The sequence below is a fragment of the Camelus bactrianus genome, chromosome 14 (genome assembly GCF_048773025.1).
Source record: "Camelus bactrianus isolate YW-2024 breed Bactrian camel chromosome 14, ASM4877302v1, whole genome shotgun sequence".
Lineage (NCBI taxonomy): Eukaryota > Metazoa > Chordata > Mammalia > Artiodactyla > Camelidae > Camelus > Camelus bactrianus.
The window spans coordinates 11,083,430-11,100,679 of NC_133552.1; the positions used below are offsets into that span (position 1 = coordinate 11,083,430).

General features: G+C 37.9%; 1 long non-coding RNA gene across 4 annotated transcripts in view; it reads left to right on the forward strand.

Moving 5' to 3' along the window:
• Nucleotides 1-17,250, forward strand: part of LOC123615790 (uncharacterized) — a 65,020-nt gene that overhangs the window by 14,330 nt on the left and 33,440 nt on the right. The window lies entirely within an intron of this gene.

The following is a 17,250-nucleotide window of genomic DNA, read 5'->3' on the forward strand; positions in this document are numbered from 1 at the left end:
GTCATCAAAACGTCATGCTTACCATCGCCAGCATGTAGCCAACACTGAACTTGCCCGACACTTTCTAGGATTGGCCGTGGCCTCTGGAGTCAACAAACCTGGATAATGAGGTCAGGAGCATTTTTTATTTAAACATGACTTCCTCAGTTTTGAATGATCCAGCGTGGTTATTTGGCCCCCAATAATTTATAAACCCTTGTTTTTTAACATAAGGTTTGTGAGATCTTCACACTTCTTCTTTTTTTTTTTTTCTCTTATTGCCTATTTGTAAACTATAGGTGATAGAGCTTATTTGTAAAAACACGAAAGGCTTTGAAATTAAAGCCACTCTTTCTTCGGGACAGCATTTCTTAGGGTCCAAGCACCTTGGCCACTGAAGGGTTCAGTCTTCCCTGGAACCTGGGTTTGATTTGCAGCCTTGTGGATTGAAGTTCTGCCAAAACCCAGAGATCTTTGCTTCCTTCAAATGAGGGAAAACGTTTTCTTAAAGTAATTAGATTATGCTGAATTCAGCCAACAGTAGAAAGAATTCATATTAAGCAAAAATTAAATTTTGTAATTTTTTTCTCTCATTAAAATATTCACGCAGCCAAAATAAAATTGAACATCAATGACCAACTGAAAAGAGGTCAAAAGGACAATTCATAGGCTCAGATATTTGTGGCTGACACGTTGTAAAGTGTCACCTCCCTGTTCACCCATTATATTTCCAATGGATTTCTTCCTTTACTCCCATAGATCCTGCAGGCATGCTCTGGTTTAACGTATCTAAGATAATGAAACGTATTCAAAGAAAGATGTGACTAGCCTGACCCCAAAGTAAACATTAAATGTTAATGTCTCTTTAATGTTAATTCATTTAGAAGCAAACAAGCTTTCCATGGTAAATGTAAGCAGTATGCCATCTTTCCTGTATACATTGAGACTGTCATTTTCTTTAAAAGCATATGAAGTGACAGATTTCACTCTCAGATTAAGTAATCAATGTAACTATTTGTCCTTAGCTGAGCTGGGTACTTTTGAAATTGTGAAACTGGGTGTGTATCAGTAGCATTTCTTATTATCCATATTTACTTGCATTTCTCTGGAGACATCTAGTGGAGAAGGTGCAGTATATGTTTCCCATAGCACAGATAACTGTCTACTACATTTTGATTAAAATAATAATTCATATGTAATTGACATGAAAAAATCTTCAACATTATGTGCAATTCAGGATGTCAGACAACTGAAAATTAATAATGGTCTCTTATGTAATATTTTAAAGCAGATTTAGATTGACCACAGTAAATGATGTCAAATCCAGATAAAAAGTGAAAAAACTGGTCTTGCTTCTGTATGTATGTGGCTGAAAAATGAATTGCTTAATTTTTTTATGTGAGTTTTCGTTGTTCTATGCTGACACAGACTAGTAACAAGAATAAGAAATTGTGACTGACTTTTGTATGTCAAGGTAATGATTGGGAAGGATCAGTTCTGCAGTCAATTTTCACTGATCGGTTCTCCCTCCGTTTACACATCCCGTAGTTCTCATCCCTGGCCTGCTTGATGCTGCTGGCATGGGCCTCTTATCTTTCCTCTTGCTTAGATGTGGATGACTTTGTTTCAGAGACAATTAAGACCCTAGTCATCATCTGTCTCCCACTTACAGAAAACTTCTAATATTCTTTTGGACCAGATTGTAAGATGAAGGGATGGATAATTGCTGCGATTAAAAGAACTCGGGAGACATCCATCCCTTAAAGTGCCAGAATTTCAACATCCCATCTGGCACTTTGGGTCTGCTAACAGAATGGGCTGAATTAAGATAACACCATAATTCATAATCATCCACTTATCACCTCCTTGGAGTCTGTCCCTCAGGTCTCATAGTGAGCCCTCCATCTGCTAATATTTCCTCTGTTTGTTTGTACTCAGATTCTCTTCATCTTCTATTTCCAACATTTGTCATACCTGGTTTATATTCTCTTCTTTCCTCTCCTCACCTGAGAAGTTTCCTGTACTTCTCCCCAGGAGAAACGCCAACCAAAGCTGAGTTACTTCTCACTTTTCAACCATCATCTGCCTGCTAGCCTCAAAGACACTGAATATATTCTGTTCTAAAATAAACTGTATTCTGTTCTAAAATAAACTGTGTTTCTCCACTTCTCCAAATATTGATCTTTAAAATTTATTTATTTATTTTTTATTGAAGTATAGTCAGTTTACAATGCTGTATCAATTTCTGGTGTACAGCATCATGTTTCAGTCATACATATACATGCATATATTCATATTCTTTTTCATTAAAGGTTACTACAAGATATTGAATATTGTTCCCTGTGCTGTACAGTTTAAACCTATTATCTGTTTTACGTGTAATAGTTCGTATCCACAAATCTTGAATTCCCAGTTTATCCCTTCCCACCTCCTTTCTCCTCTGGTAACCGTAAATTTGTTTTCTATGTCTGTGAGTCTGTTTCTTTTTGTAAATGAGTTCATTTGTGTCTCTTTTTTTTGGATTCCACACATAAGTGATAACATATGGTATTTTGCTTTCTCTGTCTGGCTTACTTCACTAAGAATGATGATCTCCAGGTCCATCCATGTTGCTGCAAATGGCATTATTTCATTCTTTTATATGGCTGAGTAGTATTCCATTATATATATATATACATGTATATATGTGTGTATATATATATATATATACACCACCATTTATCTGGTCATCTGGCAATGGACACTTAGGTTGCTTCCATGTCTTGGCTATTGTACCTAGTGCTGCTATGAACATTGGGGAGCCTTTATGCAGATACTAATCTTCTAAGATGAATTTCTAATTACAGGGATTCAACATTTTTACTATTAGAGATTCTTTCTACTTGCTCTCCCCATATGACATGAGAGTTCCTGCTTTCCTTAAAGTTACTGAAAAATGTCACTCCTTCTCCAAATGCATGTACCTGGTAAAGGTTTTTATTTGCTATAATTTTCTTACATGCAAACTAATCTTGGAGTACTATGTTAGAACTGTGGGGGGACAAAAATGGAAAAGACTTTGTCTTCTTATTTTAACAAATGTCCAACATTCTTCATATTATTATTCTTGTTGCCAGAGATACCCATACTTGTGGAAAAAGTAGAATTAGACAAGTCACAGGACCTAAAATCATGTCTACATGTATGACCTACACAGGGGTTTGGACATGATAGCCTCCCGGTATGTAGTGAACAACAGAGAAGTGACCTCATTAGAAAGAGTTCTAGGGAGGTAAATCATTCAAGCAGACATAGAGACTAATTCTATGGTTCTTATTCCGGAGAAAAATAAATAAGGCCTATGGTAGTTAATGGAAGCGTTCATCTTAAATGAGGAAAGAATTTTTGGTTCTTTAAATCAGCTTTAAATTTTCATAGAAACACACACAGGCAGTTATATATTTTTGACTTTAGCAAATCACTTTCTGTTTAAGTAAAATTAACTCTTTAGTATGCATACATTGGTTAAAATAATAATTATAACAGATATCACTCTAATGGGTATATTCATGTACATCAGTAGTGTTTTGAATCCATACACAAAGTAAAATGTAGTAAGAAAACCTTATCTTGGGTGGAAGTTGCTGGTTCTGGTACAGTAAAACAACTTTGATAGCCAAGCAGCATAAAACCATGGGGCTGTAAATTAATATTTCTTCAGTGTGACACTTTGGGAACTTCAATTTTGAAACAGATTGTGTTAATTTTGCAACTGTATTTAAGCATCTATCAGCACATATTTTTACCGTGCAGCAATGGCTTTTTCTCCAGCTTTTTCCACCCCCAAGTCTTACAAGGTTAATAGCTAAGGGGTAATTGTGAAGAATAAACAAATCATTTGCTTAGGTTGACCCACATTTTGGATATTTCTGTTTGGACAAAAGCCCAGTTGAAGGGTTGGAGTTCAGTTAACCTCTCTGGGTGGTCCCGTTTCCTAGTGCTGCTGAACACACCGTTCCAAACTTAGTGGCATAAAATAGCAATTAAGTCGTTACACTCGTGATTTCTATGAGTCAGGGATTCCGACAGTGCACAGTGGGGACTGCTTATAATCTGTGCTGCTCTGTGATGTCTGGAGCTTCAGCTGGGAAGACCTGAGTGGCTGGGGTGATTCCAATGACTGCCAGCTGCCACTTGGAACACCTTGTGCTGGAGGAAGCCCCACTTCCGAGATGCTGTCTTTGCTCACATGTCCAGCTCATTGGCAGATGATAGAAAGGCTAAGCTGAGCTGGGACTGTCAGCTGGAGCATCTCCCTGTGGCCTCTCCAGCATGGGGGCCTCAGAGTAGTTGGACTCTGTACAGGACAGCTCAGCAATCCCCCTAACAAGCAAAATATGCTTGGTTTTTTAATGAGCTGACTCAGAGTGCACATGGCGATCTTCTGCCGCATATGCTAACAATTGAACCTGTCACAAGTCAGCCCAAATGTAAGAGGTGAGCTCAGACACTCCACCCCTCAATGACAGGAAGATAAAAATACTTCTGACAATGGGAGAATGGCATTTAGGCTCTGGGACTTCTGGTAGACCTAGAAACGTGCACATAGTCCTCCAACCTGCCGTTATTTTAGATGATGTATGTGGAAGCACTATATACCTGATACCTTCACTTTCTATCTTACTTTAAGAAAATCATCAGAAAATCATCATGCTGATCACAGTGCTTTGACTTTCTGTACTCCTAGATGGCATTTCTCTTTAGAATTTTGCAGCTTGGATTAAATAGAGTGTAAAACATCCATCCACAGGCAAGAAATGCTTTGAGGTTTTTGAACCAAGGACACAGGTTTTAACAATGGAAGAAAATTTAGAAAATATTTGGAAAATCTTGATACAGAATTCTAAACTGGATGGCTTTAGTATTTGAGTATCATATTGCAGATTTAAATGTCTGACCTCTAGTGGTTGCAACGAAATTTTGCAACTATGAACTGTTACACATTTTTAGAGATGCATCTTCACAAAGTATTTCAAGCTGTTCAATACTATCACAAATGGTAGACGTTTTCATTTGTCCATTGCTAGTATATGTAAATAAAATTAACCTTGTGTTACGCGATCTTAGATATTTCCTTTATATCATTGTTACTGATTGCTACCTAATTTCAGTTTTGTCATGGAACATACTATGTATGATTTCAACCCTTTGATATTAACTGTGACTTTTTATGGTCCAACGTATGTTTTTGCTTGGTAAGTTTTCATGTCAGCAAATGTTAAATTCCTTAATATCCTTTTCAGTTGTGTGATTACTTATATTTTTAACCAATTCTTGAGAGAGGAGTGTTGAGAACTGTTCTGATCAGTACCCCCAGAGGCAGTGTGATTGTCCACTTAGGAATTTATTTGGATGTTGAGACAGATAACACATGCCATTACCAATAGAAAAGAACAAAATTTACTTAGTATTTGCAACAATGGAGGGATTCCCAGTAGAAAGGCTCACCCTGGATCTGATAGGTAGGTGAGCAGATGCAGAAGAGGGTGGATTTTATTGTGTAAGGAGGTTAGGGCCTAAGGCGCAGGAGGTTCCCCTAGAGGTTGCCCTATTTGAAATCTCAGCAAGACAGCCCACCTTTGGTCCTTCTTTGTAGAGCATACAGGTGGTCCTGGTGGGGGTAGGGGGAGGTGGGGAGAAGAGATAAGTATCTTGACTGCCAAATTTCTAACTATTCTGATTTGTTTACTCCTTAATTCAGCTCGCTCCATTTTTGTTTCATGTGTTTGAAGCTCTGATATTAAGTAAACTTATTTAGGATTTCTGTCCTCTTCATGAATTGACCATTTGATCATTATGAATTAGAAATCTTTATCTCTAATGTTTCTTCTTGTTTTGAATTTTGCTTTATCAATTATTAAATTAGCAGCACCAGCTTTCTGTTGATTGTGATTAAATAGTATATTTTTTCTTTTCTATGTCTTTATATTTTTTCTTCTTATTTCCAGCTTTATGTAGATATGATTGACATATAACATGATGTAAATTTAAGGTATACAATGTGATCTTATTTATATATATGTATGTGTATGTGTGTGTGTGTGTGTGTGTGTGTATATACCTACATAAATTGTATGTTGATTTTGTACCCCAAAATTTAAATGAGTTTGTTGATTAGTTCTACAGGTTTTTTTGTGGAGTCTTTAGAATTTGCTGTGAGTTTTATTGATAAAATAACAAATCCATGATGTAGCAGATGAAAATACTTCTGTTAAAGTTTTAGTAGCTAAAATCCTAAAGGTGACTTTTAACTTCTGTATATAGCTAGTGCTAAACCTTTAAAAATGTGAGAGTTTTATACTTCCATAGGGAAAAAATATTTTGACCATTTGGGCTCTTAAGTACTATTATATGAAACATCTACATCACTTCTTGTTGGCCCTAACTGCACATTAGAATGACCTGAAGAACTTTTAAAAACACAGCTAGCCAGACCACCGCCCCAGAAAATAAAAAATCAATCTGGAGAAACAATAATAAACAGTCAGGATTGAGAATCGCTGGTTCAGGTGTTCTGACCCAAAGTGTATTAACTGAATTTTGTTGTTGTTATTTTAAGTTATCCAAAGAAATGCTTTCAGCTTTTAATTAATAAGCACATAAAAATCTCTTCAACATGTAAAATATTTAGAACTCAGTACATGGACAGTGTTTTTTGAGATTAGGTCAAAATAATGCAATTAGATTAGGTAATTCTTAGGATTGCTTTTGATTCAGACAGTGTTCCATCACTACACACGGTTGAAAGGGGTGAAAAGTGAGATGAAGGGTGTTTGAGGTTTGCCTATGGACTGAAGTGACCCAAACCATCAAATCTAAAGCACAGAAGGGAGTTGAAAAAAAGGCTAAGTAGGAAAATTCATCCTGGGTGTGTTCTCAGAGACCAGCAGACACACACTTTCCTTCCCTTCCAAAATTTTTAGTATCCTCCACTCTTTGACATAGCCTGAAATCCAACTGTATGAAAGTGTTTTGTTTTCTTTCTTTCTTTCTTTCTTTCTTTCTTTTTTTTTTTTTTTTAAGAATTTCATCTGTTAAGGTACAGCTTCTCCAAGAAGCAGGAGTGAAACTTTAACTGATTATTTTTTAAGGTAAAAATGAGTTTTTTACCTTACATATTTTAAAGAGGCTGCTACATCCTTATGCCTCAATTTCCTTAGCTGACTAATCAGCTAATAATAGCTGCCCTTTCAACCCCTCGGAGATGTTTCAGGAGTTATTTTTTAAAGTAAGAGTGAATTTTAAATTAAATGTCCAAATGGAATAAATTCAGTGCCTTTTCAAGGTTGACAGAAGTGAATAATACTCAAAATTGCCAACTCTGTATTTATATCAAGTGAGACCTTCAAAAGGCAGTAGGAGATACCTGTTTTTCAGTCTTGACAGACACAGGCAATTGACCTCAAGAAACTGCAGTGGCACCAAAAATAACAGTGAAAATGCCCAGCGTTGTTTCTGTTGAAGTGGAATGTGTGTAATTGTACAATTTTTAAATTGTGCAGCAGGTGAAGGAAGATTTGGAGTCAGAGGACTAAGACATCTCTTGGGGGAGGAAAGTACATAGATGTACCTGCTCAACTGACTCAGATAATCAACTCTGGGGAGATACAGAGGGAGCCCAGCTGTAGAGGAGAAAAGGCAGGCCAAACGGACAAAAGACAGAGTACTTGTTGAATAATTTCACTGTTAGGGTTGCACCGTTAGGTTATGATGACTCTAGGATGCTAAACTGACAAGTCTTCAAAATGGAACATATCCAAATAAAGAGGAAAAATATCCATATATACACATACGAATATTATTCAATAATGCATCAGGATGATATACAAAAACTTTACGTATTTGTTTGTAAATAAATGTACATTGAGCTTTAAAAATCTCTTTTTAGTATTTTATCGAGAAAGGTACAAGATATTTTGTTGTCGAGGTGTGGTTTGGTTTTTGAGTTTTGACTTTTGGACGCAAGGAGACATAGATAGTTGAGACCAACTTTAACGTAAGGAGTACCTGACAGGGTTTCTGTTCTGCTGATGCGCCCTGAAAAAGCAACTTTGCGCTGTATCCCTTTTTATCATGTAAAATGCACAGTCCACAAAGGAGTTTCTGCTTATTTTGCATGATGAATTTGAGGGTTAAGCTTTATATAACCTCATTATGAGATTGCCTTACATTGAGGCTGAGGTGTTCGCTTAAGGTCTTGGCAGGTCTTCTCTGTCTGCTACTGTGGGTACCCAGAGGAAACGAATCCCAGGAGTATGTCAAAATCAGTGTTGCTAATTTTGTTGGGGATCATGTTACCATAGTAATATATTCCCTGTGGCTTATAAAAGACTTATTTTACTTATGTGCTATTTCTATTTTATTCAAAATGAAATAGAGATAAAGTTAGGAAAATGTACTTCTTTAACGTTCAGCCTTAACGATAATCTCAGATAGAATGATAAAGGTCATCAATGCCTATCTCTCTTTAGCAACTTTCTTTTACTATGTGTTGCCTCCTCAGCCCAGCAGCATCGTCAGAATGATCATGTGAGTGGGAATTAGTGCCCGTGTATATTTTGTTTGCCTTTTTGATTTGTGGTTTCCTAAAGGGGGTGAGGCCACAGGATCGATTCCACTCCTCAGATTTGGTCTGGATGGCAAGACTGGTGATTCCACACGTGCGCAAAGAGAGCATAAAGACGTGTATGACTTACACAAAGAGGCTTTCTCTGGAAAGCAGGACAGGCTCCCGAGAAGGTTCAAGAGTGATTTGAAAGAGTAGGAAGGGGAAACTGACTTTGACTTTGACTTTTGAAGTTAGGGTGTGGGGCCAGGGTGAGTGGTCTCACATCAGGTCCTGGGTATGCTCGGTTTGAATTTCCCACCAGCGCCAGGGGAAAGGGCTTGTGCGCTTTCTTATTGGCTTATCTAGATGCCAGTCAAGAGGAAAAAGGGAGGGGCGGGGCTTGAAAGCTGTTAGCAGTGAAACCTCAAAAGTGGAGTCAGACTATTTATAGCCTTTTATTGCATCTTTTAAGCAGACAGTAAAGACATGAGTGGACATTATGTGTGTGTGGGTGTAAATGTGTAGGTACAGGAATACAAATGTCAATAAAAGAAAATGACAGTTTGCACTTGTCAAAGATTACGTGTATAATCGGGACGGTTACTGTGGAATCGCCGTAGGATACTTTTCTGTACCAGCAGTGAAGACAGTGAGGCATTGCCTAATTTCAGGCAGGTCTCCCTATTTTTCCTACTCTTTTCCTGTTCCTCCTTCCTTTTTCTTCCTAGTGGATTGATGAGAATGATGTTCACGACACATTCTCCACATAGGGAAGGTTAAGGCTCCTACCTTTTTCTGTTTTATTATTGCTTTCTTTTTTAAAAACCTCACCCCACATGGCATTCCTCTTATTCTTATAGAAACTTAATTAACTGTTAATAGATGGTGTGGTAGGAAAAATGTACAATGTTTTGTTCTGTCTGTAGGTGCGTTATGAATTTACACAAATAGTGTTTTGCAATAATTTGTGTATTTTTAACTGAATACCATGTTTTTAAATTGATTCAGGTAGCTATATGTAGATTTAGTTTGTTACTTCTGACAGACTTATGCTTGTAAGACAATGAGTTATCCATTCCCTTAGTGATAAACATCTAGAAATCTCTTGCTTAGACTGTGCCTTTTCAATAATGTCCTAGGTTACCGTTTTTCCCCCAAATCCTCACTTGAAATTAAACATGTTTTCTTCTCCAAGGCTCTATCAGTGTGTGTGTGTGTGTCTGTGAGGGAGAGAGAGAGAGAAAGAGAGAGAGAGAGAGAGCACGCACACAAGTGAGCACACCAGAGAGACAGAGAGACAGAAAAACAGAGAGAGATTCTGGCCTCTTTCAGTGTCTCTCCTGCTTCTGTGGCATCTGTAGGTTGAGTTCAGGCAAGAGATCCACCAGGCAATGTTTGTTGAGCACATTTTTGTACCTCAAAGAACTTTCAAACACTTGGCTTCATTTGATTCTCATAATTCAGTAAGTCAAGTGCTATGATTAACTCCATTTTATTGCTAAGGCAACAAGCTCTTGTGAAGGGAAGTTAGAATAAGTCCTAAATGATGGGTTCTGGAGTAATACATAAATAAGCTCTGACTTTGCACACTGCTTTAGCTTAGCCAGAATATGTCACTACAAACCAAATTGTGATAAATGGGTCCCAGGTTGCGCTAGACTTCTTATTAGAGCCCTGGTGCCTATATTACCTAGGACAAATTCACCAAGGAGATGAAATACTATAAATTATCACAGAATATAAATTCATTCTTAAAATTCCTGAATTTGACCTGAGATCAGTGTTACGCCTATCATACTACACCTGGTGTGATCGAAGCCTGATTTAATTGTAGCCATGAGGTATCAGCCTAGCACAGGGTCACATCAGGTTCTGAGCAACCCCCATCAGATCTCATATGTTTATACAGGAAGCTCTAAAATATAGCATTTAACCGGCATTAGGTTCCATTCAGTAGAATTCCACAGGGCTGGTCATGTGGATAAGACTTAAGATGCTGGCTTAGGAATCTGGAAACTTGGATTCCAGAGTCACTTCCATCTCTAACCTGCTGTGTAACCTTGCAAATGTAATTTCACTTCACAAGACCTCAGCTGAAATTAGAGTGCTGGAGATGCTTTGAAATATCCCCTTCAACTTGAAATTCTATAGCTACAGTACCTTGTTAATGTAGGTGAGATAACTCTTAACTATTCCCCTGAAGAAGGAATTCAGAATGATAATTTATATCTTCACACATATTGGTACAAGTCAGAAGTGCCACTGCTTCTCTGGGTTTTTGACAAATGATTTTTATGCACTTCAGTGTCTTCACTGAAGCTGTAGGTGAAAAGATGCGTCATCTGCTCCTTCATACGTGTCTGAGATTCCTCTCACTAGCAGCATTCCTAAATTTAAGCCCTGGGTTCCCCTCGGCTACCAAGGACAAAAGAGAACAGTAGTGAGAAGCTCAAAGCATGTAGGATGTGAAAGAAAGATGGTGGAGAGTTTGTTTTTCACAGCAGAGAGTGTGTGATGCTTTCCTATAAAACCCAAGCATCTAGGACATGAATTCTACTGGCTGTGTGACACTGGCCACTTTTTAACCTTTTAACCCTCAGTTTCACCATCTTTACATATTTGCACATATTATTTGCATATATTTAAAGTGAATATTTGTAAAAGATCTGCAGGATCTGAATCCCTTCTTGTAGCTTTTCTTATTCTATTCAGTATTAATATCTCTTATAGGGAATTTCATGGTACTGATAAACAGAGAGAATGGAAAACTCGTCAAAGTCCATCATAGTAAACAAATACATCACCTGAGTTTGATGCCACTGCCAAACGTGTCCCCAATGGGAAGAGCAACCTTTGATCGTCTCCGCTGAACGGGGAACCAGGCTGTGGTTATTCCCTGCCTATGACACAGACATGCAGGCGGCAGGGCACAAACTCACACTCAGACATATGTCCCAAGCTCAAAATTAGCTGGAAGTCATCCTTGCACCACTCTCTTTTCGAGTGGAGTTCACACTTCTCCCTTCCACACTCACAAACAATGTGTTTAGGACCTGGACCCAACCTGCTGTGTCTCTTTTGTGAAACAATTCTCTCAGAGATGTCAACCTGCTGGAGGGAGGTTGAAAAGAGACAAATTGCTATTGTAATAACCTATGGGAGAAGGGTTACAGCTGTGACAATCGACATTACGTCTCCACTCGAGTCAGGTCAAGAGAGCATTCCTACAGGAGGAAGTCAATGGTGATTGACCTTGAGTACCAGTGGCCGGAGTAGGTGAGAGGATGTGGGAGGATGGCAGAGAGGAAACGACTAAGGGCATCTGTGCCCCTGTTTGTTCTCCTCCAAGCAGCCAGGAACCAATTCTCGTCAATAGCTGGAATCATCCTGCACAGGGTGTGGCAAAACTATACTAGTCATTTTATTTTAGAGTCAGGCAAAGGCTGTGTATCAAAAATTTCATAACAGAAATCTTCAAAATATGACATTTTAAAAATGCAAACAAAAGCAGCATTTGTTACTTTGCTCTCAGATCAAGTTTATAGAATAAATTTGTACACCTTCCTAAAACATCATGTCATGATAACAGAATCTGCCTTGACTGGATGGTGAGGCACCTGTTCTCTTTTATTCTTCTCCACACAAAGATAATTTTGGCTTCTGGAGCTTTTGAGTTTTTCATCTGCTGCTATTATATGTATCACTTACCCAAAAATCAAATGATAGAAACCTTTATCAGAGTCTGCAATTATTGGTGGTGATGACATGACTCAATGAAACAGCATGGACGCTCAGGGAAGACAGAACAGATGTGAAAAGTTAGAGTAGGCATAGCTCCTTAAAATTCCTCTTCCTTTATTAATGGGAAATGCAGCAATTCATATACATCTTTAATGAAAAGTGCACTTAATCTTTTTTTATCACATAGATTACTCCTGGAGCTAATTTCTGGGTGCATTTCTTTAGACTCACGTGGTGACTTTACATGACTGTTCTATAGAGGCAGAAAACAAAGGGAAAAAATCGTTCTTTTTGTTTGTATTTATAAAGTGGTTCTCTGACAGTTTCTCTAATATGAGAGGAAATAATTACCATGATGGTAATTATATGTGTAAAGGACAATAGCTTATTAATCATAATTTCCTCCTAATGTTATTTTTAGTACAGTACTGCTATGTAAAATGCAAACAATGTAACTCCAGCTAGTGGAAACATGGGGACTGGTGAAAAAGAAGGTACATCATGTCCCTCAGTTTACCATGACTGTCAGAACCAGCCCAAAAGTAGTTTTCTGAAAATCAGTTTGGGTTCTCAGTGAAACTAAATATATTCTGCATTTCTTTTCTCTTACTGTCAAAGACTGGGATAAAATCAGAAGAGTGCAGGCTTTGGGATTAAAAATACCTTAGTGCAAACCTCAGCTCCACTACCTTCTAGCTATGATTCAGAACAATCAGAAAAAGTCTATAGGCATCAGTTTTGAATAATATGGGAATGGAGTTTATCACATCTAATTCTTGTGAAAATTATGAGATAAGGTGTTTATCCCAAGAAGTATTCATTTTTCTTCCAGCTTTTTTCTCTTCCCTGTCTCCCTCCTCCTCCCCCCACCTTCTCCTGCTCCTCCTCCGTCTTCCTTCTTCCTCTCTTTGAAATGAGACACACATGTTAAAATCCATCTTCTTCCACAAACACAGCATTTGACACACAGCAAAGTATGAAAACCTTTCTCAGTCTCTTTTTCCTTCACCTACAAAACTTATTTATTAACAACTGTTAGGAGTTATATTAAATGAAATATGTGTGAAAGTCTCCTGATATGAATAAGATCAAAGATAGCTTTCTTTTCTTTCCTTCATGTCTTTGTTAAATTTTCTGTAAGAACTGTGATCTTAGAAATCCATTGAGTTTATATACATTCTACTGTACCTACTTCTTTGACTTATTGATAGAGGAAATCGAGGTGGTTAATGAACCTGGTATTATGAAGGGACATTTCAAGCTTTATTCAAAAATGTTTGTTAGGTATATGCTAATATCCTGAACACTGGTCTAGGCACTAGACGTACGAGCGAACCAGATGGATAAAGCCCCTGTTTTATGGAGCGATGTTGTAGAGAGGAAGAGGCCGAAAATACACAGAGAAGCAACAAATAAGCAAGTTAGTGGCTAGGAAAAAGCTTAGATAGTCTAGTGGCTTTTGAAACTATCATGAAAATTGAGAGCTAGAAAATAACTTACTCAACTTCTTATAAAAATTAATGGATCCATTAACTCCTTTGAATAAACATGTCATTGTCTTAAACAATTTCTCTCTTTCTTTCTTTCTTGGTTCTAGCAACAGTTCTCATAGTACAAAAATGCTGGTTTCAGTTGATGCTTTCATTCAGCAAATGAATTAATCTACTACTTACACCTCCTGGGTATATTCTTAATTTCAAATTAAACAAATGACATCCTGCTCAACGGGGCTAAGCTTCTCTCAGAAACACAATAAATCAAAGATGGGGCTGATTTTTCCTAGAAGGTATCGTGATGTAAGCGAAGTTTCTGCTCTCTTCCCAAATCCACCAGGAACCTGGAAAATCAATTATTTGAGGAAATCTTGCAACACACTGGAACGGCTCTGTTTCTATCCTTGTTATATAGTTAACTTCCCTTCCTGTGTTTCTTCCCACTCACCTCTTCTCTCTCATGACCTCTTCCTCAAACTCTTTTATTTTAAATTCTGGAACAATTATTTCTTTACTTATTTCATGGCAAATTAATGAGTTTTAAATAACCACCCACTACTTTGGAAATAATTTCCACTGATTTTCGCTTCCTAAATCCCTGGTTCTCACCTGAGGAAGCCACCTCCGGATGGAGCCCTCTCCTGTGGACGTGATTCATTCTCACATCCCATGGATCTTGAGAGCAGGAAGTGGGGAGTCTGAATCTTTTTCAATTTTTAATACACCTTTCAGAATATTGTTATTCTACCCTGGGGATCTCATGTTAACTTGTTCTGCCCACTCTATTCTTCATTCTTATTCCCAGATTCTATAGTTATGTTACTTGACCCCTTGAAACTCTTTCCCACTATCTTTCTGCCTATGGCCTTTAGATTGTTTTGTTATTTCTCTTCATTCTGTTCATCTGGCCAGAGATATGAGCATGCTGCTTGAATTCTCCATCTTTCTCACCACCAGCTTGTGTAGGTCTTTAAAAAAAAAAAAAAAAAAGGATAGGCATAGGTTTTGTTAGCATACACATTTTGTTTTATACCTGTAAATTTCAGAATCTGATCCAAGCCCAGGGAACGGACAGCATCTGTGATCCTCTTACTTTCTTTGTTTAATAACTTGGGTCTTCAGTGTAATGTGTAAAATGAGATTTGGCAATGGTAATAATAATAACTATGGATACAGTGATGCAGACCAGCGTGCACCCTGGGAAAGGCCAGCTGGTTGTCCTCCAGGAGATCTCTCAAGCTGGCCTCACTGTAATTAATTGGTCATAATTCAGTGTCTGGCTCTTTGCCTTCGGGCTCTGAAATCTAACTTTGTCAGCAACTCTAACGTGGCCCCATCTCTCACAGGCTCGAGTTAATTAAGTTCAGGAGCTGGCTTTCTGTAATCAAGATGCCTACTTCTTATTTCCATGGTTATAGCTGTCGCATAATCTGGAACACAGGATTCAATGTTAATAGTGCATCTAAAGCTGTGATGGGGGTGGTGTCTAGGATTAGGAAGTAAAATCGGGGAGATGGTATCAGAGGCATGAAGCTAACTTACCTTAGTTCATTTACCACCACACTGAATCTGCCTTATCCATGGAAACGGAATGGTCCAAATCCACGAGCTAAGGTTCCTTATCTTCCAGGGCAGTATGTGAGCGGGACATGCCAAAACTGGCTGCTCTGACACTCCTTTCTCTTTTTCCTGTGGCATTTGTCCGGATCGTGACTGTCACACCCACTCAGACAGAGACTCTTTGTTTCGCCGCATTGATACATTGGACCCAGTTGTAATGAAGTCTTCTTGGCCGGTGCCTCATTCTGCTGCCTTTGGGTCATTTACACTTACAGTTTTCTTCTATGCAAGTTATATGAGAGGGAACTTATATACCACTTAATCCTAAATTCTTTAGGATTCCTTAGTGTGATCCTCATGAAATGAAAAGAAAATCATGCACACATACTTTTCTATGCTTGACAAAATGCTTCTCATTTCTTTTTTCCATTTTGTAAAATCATACAGATAACTGAGCTCCTTGGACCAGAGTAAGTTGGTATTTTCTCATTTTACACATGAGCCAGGAGAGACATGAGGGTAAAGCTGGAAACTGAGCTTCTTCCCTCCAAGTCCAAGAGCCAAAGCAGAGGATTCTGGCCAACAGATTTGAGGTGGGGGGTGGGGTAGGTTTTGGCTCTTTTATTCATCAGACATGATTATAACTAACTTCCTACTCAGTTTAATGTCATGTGGGCATATATACATACAACGTACATATATGTACATGTGTCTTCTTCCTCTTTAAATTGTCCTGAATAGAGACAGAGGCAGAAAGAGCAAATGAAGGCCAACGGGGGAGGCACAGTCAGGAGCAGAGTGGAAGGTGCAGAGGTGTGCTTGTTGCCACCTTCCTTCTCACCTGTTCTTGTCGCCCCCAGTGGAACAGTAACCATCAGATATCATGGACCTAGTTTTCTGATACAACCATCCATTTTTTTCTTTTCATCTCACTTTTCCAATTAACAAATTAGCTTGGTGATGGCCTCATCTAAGGAAGCAATAGATGCACCAATGCTCCCAAGTAGCTAGACGTTCTTCTTTTTGTCCTGTATAATAAGAGGAATGGAATATCTTGATTCTATAAACTGGTAAAATTTACAGGCATACTTTCCATACTAGACCAAAAAAAAAAACCAAAAACACTTCTAGATACAGTAAAATTGCAAATATGAAAAATAGTAATAATTTTAATCCACCTCTCTACTCCTCACTCCTCATTATCAGTAAGATTATGATATATTCATAAATTGTCTCCTATAATGGCTACATAGTGTCTGTTAGCATCAACAAACTACAGTGTATACACACATACAAACCCAGTACAGTTTGAAACTTCCTTTTTAAGAAGGAACAATGGGAAGTTTGTGTTTACCTTATTGCATGGTGAGATGGATAATCATGGAAGGTTTTTTTGTTTGTTTTAATTTTTTGTTTCTGTGTTTTGGGAGGTATTTGAGAAATAAACCTAAATTATTGGGTTTATTTATTCATTTATTATTATTATTATTTTAAATGGAGGTACTGGGGATTGAACCCAGGCAGGACCTCATGCTTGCTAACACTACACTCTACCACTGAGCTATGCCCTCCTGCCTTATGTTAGGTTTAGGTGTAAGTACAAACACATTAACACATGTAACTCCACTGAAATTTAAAGTGACAGAAGTTATATAGATACTATACAAGGTAATTCAAAGCAGCCATGAGGTAGAATTCTGAATAAGAATGAAGAATTCTATGCTTAAATACGTAATACATTTTATTCTTGGCTTTTATATGTATCACCTTCAAAAACAATTGAGCAGTTAAATGGCTTCATCAGTCAAAGAGATTGGGTCCTCAGAGATTGCATCATTATTTAGCTAAAGTTTCTGAGGTAACAGGAGACAGAAATTTCACTTTACTCAG